Here is an 11636-nt window from a genome sequence, read left to right on the forward strand (position 1 = left end):
TAGCCCAAGCTTTTTCTACAATGGGAATCACTGATGGATTGTACAAGGAGCCCCTTAGCCTCAAAGTGCTATTGGCTCAGTGACCATTGATGCTTTGCCTTCCCATGGAAACCACTAGGAACCTAGAACACAAACCTGGGATAAAATGGTGACCCCTGACATCTCTTCACATGTATCTTGTCTCTTTTTGGGGGGAGGAGGGGCCTTCAGTAACCAGAGGAAACATTTCCGATCATAAAAGATAGAACGGAAAGGCTTTACCTTTTTACCTTGGGTTTTCTGGAGGGCCTTGGAATTGGATGGATGGATCTAACCCTAGGAATCAATGAGAGTTGTAGGCATTGCAGAAAAAACTAGACGGGCAATGAAGGAGCCACTTTCTACCCTATACCTTAATACTCATGTAAAGTCCTTTTTACTGTATGGTAGAAAAACTAGAGAAATATCCAGACACCTGAATTTCATGCCTTCTCCCACCCCCACCCCCCAAAAAACTTTTTAATTCTGAGCAGTGCTGAGCTGAGAGGGGAGTGACGTCAGCGAATATCCTTGTCAAGTTAAAGCAGTGATTCAGCAGCTGCTGAGCATAGGGTGGGCTGGGTATGGCCATTGGGTCGTATAATGAGTCCTCCCTTAAATATCTTACGGGCAGTAATGGTTATAGGGAATCAGTCACTATGTACCCTCACCCCTACCATGCACACACATGAATTAGTGTTTGGATTGGTTTTGGGAAGTGAGGGGTGGCTGTACCCCTGCAAAGCAGCATATGGTATATAGGTAGGGCAGTAGGAATTCCCAACACCTTCCAGCCCAAGGCCCCAACCTGGTATTGATCAGACAGCCAATATACAGCCAAAGTGGGAGTGAAAGAGGAGATGGGTCCCAATCCAGGAGATTTTGCAGACTCCCAAATTGTTAAGACAGCTCCCTGAAGCTGGGCCTGAGGAAAGCAAACTATGGATGGGAGTGGCCTGCCTGAACCCACCACTGTTGGAACAACTGGGTGTTACTTGAGTGCACAGAGATCTGGGCTTGGAGTCAGGAAGACCTGGATTCAAATCCAGCCACAAGCACGTTAGTAGCTGTGTGACCCTAGTCAATCTGTTTGCCTCGGTTCCTGCAAAATAGGGATCATAACATCACCTGTCTCCCAGGGTGGTGATAATCAAACTGTAAAGCACTTAGCACAGTGCCTAGCACACAGTAAGTGCTTAATAAATGTTAACTCTTATCTATCATCATCATTATTAGTATTCCTAATTAGGGAGGTCCTGAAGATTTCAATGCTTTTATGGGTATTTAGATAGAACAGCCACTGGATGTCAGGAGGGAATGGCAGAGGTGTAGCTGAAGGGGGAGGATTGTGGTTGGAACAAGTCCTGCTCCAACTGAGGAATCAGTGAATTAACATTGTTAAGTGCCTACTATGTGCCAGGCACAGTGCTAAACCCTGCGGATGCAAAGAGAGGCAAAAGACAATCCCTGCCCCCAAGGAGCTTATGATCTAATGGAAACAGCATGCAAACAAATATATACAAAGCAAGTGATGCACAGGATAAACAGAAAATAACTAGCCTTCAAGGATGGGCTGGATGTTTGGAATGTCTACATTCAATCAATACTTCTAATGTCCCTTTTTTTTTTTTTGGCTAGGCAGTGGGGTTAAGTGACTTGCCTGGGGCCACACAACTAGTAAGTATCAAGTATCTGAGATCAAATTTGAACTCGGTTTCTCCTGACTGTAGAGCCAGTGCTCCACCCATGGCGCCACCTAGCTGCCCCTATAATGCCCTTTGGATCTCTTTTGTTGAGTAATGTTTTATTGCAGAGGGTTCCTACTTCAAAAGATATTGTGAGTTCGAGTTTTCCCTTCACCAATACAGGTGACCCCTTTGTGAGTAACTAAACAGTCTTCAAGAGTTACTGTGGGGGCAGCTAGGTGGCACGGTGGATAGAGCACCGGCCCTGAAGTCAGGAGGACCTGAGTTCAAATCCAGCCTCAGACCAAATGCTTGACACTAGCTGTGTGACCCTGGACAAGTAATTTAACCCCAATTGCCCCCCCCAAAAAAAGAGTTACTGTGGCCAAAATCTGCTTGCTTCGCCCTGTGGCTGACCTCAGGGTGAGCCTCTCCAAACTTAGCTAGGTTAGTTCTTGGACAATGGGTAACTCATCACCAGCCAGCCTTCAACTTGATAGGACTTTCTAGAGAGCCCACACTCTACTGGCATAGTCAAGGACCCAGGGTCAACTACATACCATCATTAAGGTCTTACTTTGATGCATCTTACTTTGATATTAAATCATTACATGACTGAACAAGAGTGGGCTTCCAATCTGAAGTATTTGTCTGGTATCACTAGAGGGAGGTCTTTTCCTTCTAAACTTATTTACTTCATGTTGATGGTTATATTGTGTGTTCTGGGTGTCCTCTGTACAACAGATAGGCAACTTAGAAAAACCCTCCAGTTGCTCAGTTGAGTCTGACTCTTCATGACCTTGTGAACCGTAGCCCACCAGGCCCTTCTGTCCTTCACTATCTCTCCAAGTCTGTCCAAGTTCACGTTCATTGCTTCCATGACACTATCTATCTCTTCTCTGCCGTCCCCTTTTCCTTTTGCCTTCAATCTTCCCCAACATCAGGGTCATTTCCAATTAGTTCGGTCTTCTCATTATGTGCCCAAAGTATTTAAGCTTCAGCTTCAGTATCTGACCTTTCAGGGAAGAGTCTGAATTAATTTCTTTAAGTATTGATTAATTTGATCTCCTTGCTGTCCAAAGGACTCTCAAAAGTCTTCTCTAGCACAATTCAAAAGCATCAATTCTTTAGCGCTCAGCTTTCCTTACAATCCCAACTCTCACAGCCATACATTGCTACTGGAAAAACCACAGCTTTGAATATATGAACCTTTGTCGGAAAGGTGACGTCTCTGCTTTTTTCTGTGCTGTCCAGATTTGCTATAATTCTCCTTCTAAGGAGCAAGCATCTTAATATCATGGCTGCAGTTGCCATCTGCATTGATCTTTGAACCCAAGAACATAAAATCTGACATTTCTTCTCCCTCTATTTGCCAGGAAGTAATGAGACCAGTTGCTAAGATCTTACTTTTTTTTTCCTGTGTTAATCTACAAGCCAGCTTTCACACTTTCCTGTTTTGCTCTCATTAAGGCTTCTTAATTCTTCTTTAAAAAAAATTAAAATTAAAAAAAGTTTTTAAAAATTTAAAATACCTTTTATTTTAATTTTTTCAAATTTTTATTTATTTAGTTTTGGCTACATTTAAAGTTCCAAATTGTCTCCCTCTCTCCCTCCCCACCCCACACTAGAGAAAGCTACCATTTGATGCAGATTTATAAATATATATATATATATATATATATATATACCATGCTATGGGCACTTCCATTTATCAGTTCTTTCTCTGGAGGTGTATAGTATCTTCCCTCATAGGTCCTTTATAGTTGATTTAAGTATTTATAGTTCTTAGAATAACTTGGTTATTCACAATTCTTTGAACAATATTACTGTTACCATAAATAACATTCTCTTGGTTCTGCTCACTTCACTTTTCATTGTTTCTTGCGAGTCTTTCCATGTGTTTCTGAAACCAACCAGCTCATCATTTTTTACAGTGCAGTAGTATTCCATCACAATTATATACCATAACTTGTTTAGCTATTCCCCAATTGATAAATATCCCCTCAGTGTCCAGGTTTTTTGCCACCACAAAGAAAACTGCTATAAATCATAACATATATAGGTTCCCCTGGAGTCAGAAGGACCTGAGTTCAAATCCGACCTCAGACCAAACACTTGACACTCACTAGCTGTGTGACCCTGGGCAAGTCACTTAACCCCAATTGCTTAAAAATAAAAGAAAAAATTAAAAATATATATAAGTTCTCTTCCTTTTTCTCTGATCACCTTGGGAAACAGACCTAATAGTGATATTTATGGATCATGGTTTTGTAACTCTTTTGGGCATAATTCCAGATTATTCTCCAAAATAGTTGGATCTGTTCACAATTCCACCAACAGTGTATTAATGTCCCAATTTTTCCATATCCCCTTCAACATTTGTCATTTTGCTCTCCTGTCACTTTAGCCAATCTGATAGATGTGAGATATCTCCAAGTTGTTTTAATTTGCATCTCTAGTTAATAATTTAGAGCATTTTTTCATATGACTATATATAGTTTTGATTTCTTCATTGAAAAACTGCATGTTTGTATCCTTTGATCATTTATCAATTGAGAAATGACTTACAGTCTTATACATTTGACAAAGTTCTCTATATAAATTGTCCATAAAATTTTCCCCCCAATTTTCTGCCTAGTTTCTAATCTTGGCTGCATTGATTTCATTTGTACAAAATTTTTTTAATTTAATGTAATCAAAATTATCCATCTTACATCTTGCAATGCTATCTCTTGTATATTCATAAATTTTTATCCTATCCACATGTCTAATAGATAGTGTGTTCCATGTTTTTCTAGTTTTCTTATTATATCACCTATTATACTTAGGTCATGTATTCATTTTGACCCTGTCTTGGTAAATGGTATAATATATTGATCTATACCCAATTTCTGCCAGACTGCTTTCCAGTTTTACCAACAATTTTTTACCAGTGTATTCTTATCCCCAAAGCTTCAATCTTTGCATTTGTCAAACACAAGGTTACTATAATCACATACTACTGTGTACTGTATGTCTACCTTGTTCCACTTTTCTATTTCTTAGCTAGTTTCAGATAGTTTGGATTATTACTACCTTCTAATATAGTTTAAGATCTGGAATTGCTAAACCTCCTTCTTTTACATTTTTTTTTCATTAATTCCTTTGCTATTTTAAACCTTTTGATCTTCCAAATGAATTTTATTATTATTTTTTTCTAACTCAGTAAAATTATTTTTGGTAGTTTAATTGGAATGGCATTAAGTAAGTAGATTAGTTTAGGTAGAGTTGTCATTGTTATTGTATTAGTTCTGCCTACCCATGAACAATTAATATTTCTCCAATTTTTAAAATCTGACTTCATTTGTACGAAAAGTGTTTTGTAATTATGTGCATGTAGTTCCTGGGTTTGTCTTGGCAGATATTTTATACAATCTACAGGTATTTTGAATGGGGATATCTCTTACTATTTCTTCCTGTGGGGTACTGTTGGTGTTACATAGAAATGCCAATGATTTCTATGGCTTTATTTATTTATTTATATGGCTTTGCTAAAATTTTTGCTAAAATTTGCTACTTTGCTAAAATTATTAATTGTCTTAACTGACTTTTCAGTTGAACCTCTAGGTCCAAATATATCATCATATCATCTACAAGGAGCGATAGTTTTATGTTTCCATCTGTAGTTCATTTAACTTTTTCTTTAAAAATTTGGATGCTATGGCATTTGGTTGAGTATTGTTATTACTTCATTATCCATGGTTACCTTTTGTCATAATGTCATTTCTCTGTTTATCTCTTGTAATTAAATTTAATTTAGCTTTAACTTTGTCTGCTACCCCTGTTGGGTTTTTTTTTCATCAGCTAAAGCATAATAAATTCTTCTCCAGCCCTTTATTTTTCCTCTATGTGTATCTCTCATTTTAAAATGTGTTTCTTATAAACAACATATTGTCAGATTCTAGTTTTTAATTCATTCTGTTACCCATTTCCATTTTATGGGTGAGTTCATTCCATTTATATTCAAAGTTATAATTACTAGTTTGCATTTCCCTCCATTTTATTCTTTGTCACTGTTTATCCTTCTCTTTTTACCCTTTCCCTTCTCAACATCTAGTTGGCTTCTAAACACTGCCTCCCTAATCTGTACCTCTTCTAAGAATCCCTCCCTTGTCCTCTCCCCTTACCCTCCTATTCCTTAATTTACCCACCCTTACAAAAGTCCCTCCCTTATCTTATTCCCTCATTCTAGAGGGCAATTTTCCTTAATAATTTCATGAGATATAGTATCTAGACTTTTTTTTTTAAGTCATAACTTTTAGATAGTTCAACAATTCTTGTACTGTCTCTCCTCAATCTATTCTCTAGGTCAGTTTTTCTAATGAGATGTTTCACATTCTCTTCTATTTTTTCATTCTTTTGATTTTGTTTTATTATTTATTGATGTCTTATAAAGTCATTAGATTTCCCTTCCCAATTCTAATTTTTAAAGAAGTTATTTTCTTCCATAAGTTTCTGGATTGGGGCAGCTAGGTGGTGAAGTGGATAGAGCACTGGCCCTGGAGTCAGGAGGATTTGAGTTCAAATCCGGCCTCAGACATATAACATTCACTAGCTGTGTGACCTTGGGCAAGTCACTTAACCCCATTACCTAGCCAAAAAAAAAAAAAAACCCGAACAGAGTGGTATCTTCTGCATATCTGAGATGGTTGATTTTTCTCCCAGGAACCTTAATTCTGACTTCTGATTTGTCTAGCCTGGCGTTTTGCATGATGGACTCTGCGTATAAGTTAAAATCAGGTGACAATATGCAGCCCTTTGGTACTCCCTTCCCAATCTTAAACCAGTAAGTTCCATGTTTGGTTCTAACTGTTATTTCTTGACTTGACTACAGGTTTCACAGGAAACAAGTGAGATGATCTGGCACTCCCCGCTCTTTGAAGATTTGCCACGTTTTGCGGTGATTTGCAGTCAAAAGCTTTCGTGTAGTCAATGAAGCAGAAGCAGATTCTTTTTTTCTGGATCTTTCTTGCTTTCTCTGTGATCCACTGAATGCTGGCCATTTGGTCTCTGGTTCCTCTGCCTCTTCGAAAACCGGCCTGCTCTTCAGGTAATTCTCGGTTCCCACGTTGCCGAAAACCTAGCTTGCGGAATCTTAAGCATAACGTTGCTGACGAGCAAAAGGGGTGCAGTTGTTCAGTAATTTGAACATTCCTTGTCATTCTTCAGGACTGGAGTGTAAAAAGTCTTTTCCAATCCAGTGAGCCCTGTTGAGTTTTCCAAATGTGCTGGTATGTGGAGTGCAGCACTTTAACAGCATCATCTTTGAAGATTTTAAATAGCTTGGCTAGAACTACCTCGCTTCCGCCGTTTAATCCAGTTGTTGCAATTGCGTTCGACTCTTAATGACCCCGTTGGAGGTTTTCTTGGCAAAGATGCTGGAGTGGTTTGCCATTTCCTTCTCCAGCTCATTTGACAGAGGAGGAAACTGAGGCAAACAGTGAAGCAGCTTGTCCAGGGTCACACAGCTAGGAAGTAGCTGAGTGTGGATTTGAACTCAGGTCTTGCTGACTCCAGGCCAGGTGCTCTATGCACTGTGCCACCTAGATGGTATATTGAGTACAACGCTTGAACAGCATCATTGAGGATTTAAATAGCTTAGCTGGGATTCTATCGCGTCCACTGGCCTTATTGTTAGCAATGCTTCCCAAGGCTCTCGATCAGCAACCGCACCATCGTGGTTGTCAATGACGTTAAGATCTTTTCTTGTATAGTTCTTGGATGTATTCTCCAAGAACTCTCTAGCCAGGCCCAAACATAAGATGAGGCTCCTCATGCTTTATGGCAAGGGCCAAAGTCACATGTCCAGTAGGCCTGCTTATTGGGTTGGCTCCTATTTATCCATAAGTATCTGAGAAGAGTTGGGGGAGGAGCAAGAGAACCGCTAAGGTAGTTGGCAAAGCAGCAAGGGCCCCAACTACGGGAGTCAGCAAGAACTGGGATTGAATTCTGCTACGGTGTTAGGCCTGTGACCCCAGCCAAGTCACTAATATACAGGCAGAGCTGCTTACGTGCTTTCTCCTCCCTTTAGAATGTGAGCTACAGGAGTAGCTAGGTGGCACAGTGGATAGAGCACCAGCCCTGGATTCAGGAGGACCTGCGTTCAAATTCGGCCTCAGACACATAACACTTACTAGCTGTGTGACCCTGGGCAAGTCACTTAACCCCACTGCCTAGCTTAAAAAAAGAAAAAGAAAAAAAATTGCCTGTGAGCTCCTTGAGGGTGAGGACATATTTAGTGCAGTGCCTAGTACATAGTACGTGCCCAATAATGACTCGTTGACTTGACTCAAGTTGCCGTAGTTGTCTCAGCTCTCAAATGGGAATGATAATAGCTCAAGTACTCGCCTCAGTGGACTGTTCTGGGGATCACCGAAGCAATGACCATCATCATAGTGATGATGATATTTATTTATGTAGCTCTTTATACATTAGTATCTCATTTGATCCTCAAAACAGTTCTGGGACGCAGGTTCTCTTGTCCCCATTTTGCAAATGAGGAAACTGAGGCTGAGAGAGGTAAGCTGGCAGATCCAGGTCACACAGCTGGTAAGTGTCTGAGATGGGATTCCGACTCCAGGTCCAGCAAACACTTACTCCTGTCCAGCCGATTGTAATGTAAAACCCTATATAAATGTCAGCTGTCTTCCCTTAACAGTGTCATAGGAGCCCCCACTTTCTACCCATTAACTTGAGCGAGGAATAAATTCAAAAATAAATTCCCAGACAAACTTGCGTTGATGGCATTGCTTATGTGTACATGTGCCCAAGCTGTCCAATGCGGGCCATCGGTTCTTAATTATCAGGCTGCCCGCCCAGGTTTCCACAATATTTCTGGGATCCTCCCTCCACTGCCATACAAGAATGTAAACTCATTTTGCTAGCAGCCTAAACAGAGCATAATTAGGAAGGTAGCTTTGCTGCAGTTTGGAATGCAGAACTTTCCAAAACCAGAGGATTTTAGATTCCTTCCTGTTTGTGCTGATGTGTCTCTACTGCTGTCCATTTACACAGAGAACTAACAGATCAAAGAGTTGACTGGATGCCTCTTGCAGTGGAAGTATGTTCGTATAATGGAAGAAGTTTGCAGGGGGGCAATCTAATTTTGATTTTCTGTCTTCATGGAAAGTAAATAATTCCAACCACAACTCCAGAAAGTTCTGTAGGTCAAATCCTCTTGCAACAAGTTACATTGGCCAAGCTCTTTTGCTATAATGGAATTTTGTTGTAATGAATGTTGCTTAATATCTGTTCACCAAAGAACAAAAAAATAAGCATTCTTTATTCTGATTGTTCTTCTCTCTGCTTTTTTCAATACATAGGCCATAAATGCAGTCATATTCATGAATTTTGGATTCCTAGGGGGAATAGTGCCAAGTTCTTTCAATGTATCTTTTTTTTCTTGCCAAAATCAGCCATCCCCGCTTTCTTCCTTTTTCCTTCTAAAGAAAACTACTCTCCCTCACCTTTTTAGATGTGACTATGAGATTATATTAGTGCCATGACTAACCAGTGCCATTATAATTTTCATTAACCGTAGAATTAAGGATTGGAGTTTGTTGCATAAGAAACATATGGATGAAGTCTGGAAAAATGAAATATTTGTTCTGAATTAGTGATAGAATAAAAAAAAAATCACCTTTTCTGAGCTGGCTTCTCAGGCTGCGTTTCCACACTTGAATTCTCTTCTGATACCCAAAACTCAACATGTGCCAGATGGAACTTTTCTCCCCCATACGTCTTACCCCTCCCTCCTCAACTTTTCTGTTCTGTCAGTGGCAGTACTCACGAATTTGTTTGTTTCCCTTCCCCTTGGTCTTCCACATTCAAACACTTGTTAAGTGCCCCGAGGGCTCTGTGTATAAAATATGCATTTTGTCTTTATATTCAACCACGTGCTCAATCTGATTCTCTCATCAAAGTCTCTCTTGCATCTATCCCATCCTCTCTTCCTGGTGTTAGTAGGGAACTGTGCCTGTTGTTCTGACCTATGTTTTGCCACTAGATTCCAGTGACTAGAGGAGAGAGTGAGTCTGATGACTTTGTGCAGTTCTGCCTCACTTAAATCCAATTCACTTGCAAGTCAAGATGTCTCCTTCTTGATATCATTGATCCTTTTCAAGAATTACCAACCCATGGAGAAGATGTGGGAAAATGGGAACACTAATGCATTGTTGGTGGAGTTTTGAAATGATCCAACCATTTTGGAAAGCAATTTGGAAATATGGCCAAAGGGCTATAAAAATGTGCATACCCTTTGACCCAGCAATAGCACTTTTTAGGGCTATATCCCAAAGAGATCATACACATGGGAAAAGGACCCACATGTACAAAAATATTCATAGCAGCTCTTTTTGTGGTGGTAAAGAATTGGATATTGAGAGGATCCCCATCAATTGGGGAATGGCTGAGCAAGTTATGGTATATGAATGTAATGGAATGCTATTGTGCTATAAGAAATGATGAACAGACTGACTTCAGAAAAATCTGGAAAGACTTGTATGGTCTGATGCTGAGTGAAGTGAGCAGAACCAGGAGAATGTTGTATACAATAACAGCCATATTGTGTGATGACTAATATTGATAAACTTAACCCTTCCCAGCAATACAAGGATCTAAGACATCTCCAAAGGCCTTGTGATGAAAAATGCTATCCATACCCCAAAAAACAACTATAGAGTTTGAATGTAGATTGAAGCATACTATTTGTTATTTTTTTTTTCTTCTGTTGAGTTTTGTTTCCTCTTTCTGGTGGTTCCTCTAATTGGTTCTAATTCTTATCTACAACATCACTAATGTGAAAATATGTTTAATAGGTATGTATATGTATAACCTATATCAGATCGTGCACTGTCTTGGGGAGGGTGGTGGGGAGGAAGGGGGAGAAAAATTTTAAACTCAAAAACATATGGAAGTGATTGTTGATAAATCAAAATAAATTAATTTAAAAAAAAAGAATTACCAATGCAGCAAAATTACCAACCAACTAGACTATTGTAATAGCCTTCTAACTGGTCCTTCTATCTCTCCCCCTTCCAATCCATCTTGAAACCCATTATGCCAAATTAATCTTCTTTATTCTCAAATATTGTATTCAGAACCCTTCAGTGACTTCATATCCTGGCATTCATAGCTCTTTACAATCTCATAGCAACCTAACTTTCCAGTTTCCTCTCACACTACTACTACTACTACTAGTACTACTACTACTACTAGTACTTCTTTCACCACCACTACTACTACCACTACTACTGCTGCTACTATTACTATTGCTGCTGCTAGTGTTACTGCTACTGTTATTGCTGCTACTATTATTACTGCTATTATATTACTATCTATATTACTATATATATATATATACTATATATATGCTATATATATTATAATAGTAATGTTACTATTATATTATACTCCACATGTGCTTCAGCCAAATTAGATGCTTTGCTGTCCTGTGATTTTGCTCTGTCCTTTAAGGCAAAGCTCAAGTCCCATTTTAATAAGAAAGCCTTTCTTGAGCCCCTAGTCAATAATCTCCAGGTCAGACTGAAAGTAAGTGAAATAGATGCTCTTGGACCCAGTGACGCTCATCTCCTGGTGATTCCAGTAACAAGACTCTCCATCTCTTGGCTCTGGGCACTTTCTCTGGCTGCCCACATGACTGCAATGCTCTTCCTCTTCATCTCCACTTTTGGGCTTTCCTGGCTTCCTTCGAGTCCCAACCAAAACTCCGTCTTCTACAGGAAGCTTTTGCTCAACCTCTCTTAATCATTTTAAATATGTATATGTATATGTATATGTATATGTATATGTATATGTATATGTATATGTATATGTATATGTATATGTATATGTATATGTATATGTATATGTATATGTATATGTATATGTATATGT

The sequence above is a fragment of the Phascolarctos cinereus genome, unplaced genomic scaffold (assembly GCF_003287225.1).
Source record: "Phascolarctos cinereus isolate Bilbo 61053 unplaced genomic scaffold, phaCin_HiC Scaffold_5;HRSCAF=322, whole genome shotgun sequence".
In the NCBI taxonomy this organism is placed as follows: Eukaryota; Metazoa; Chordata; class Mammalia; order Diprotodontia; family Phascolarctidae; genus Phascolarctos; species Phascolarctos cinereus.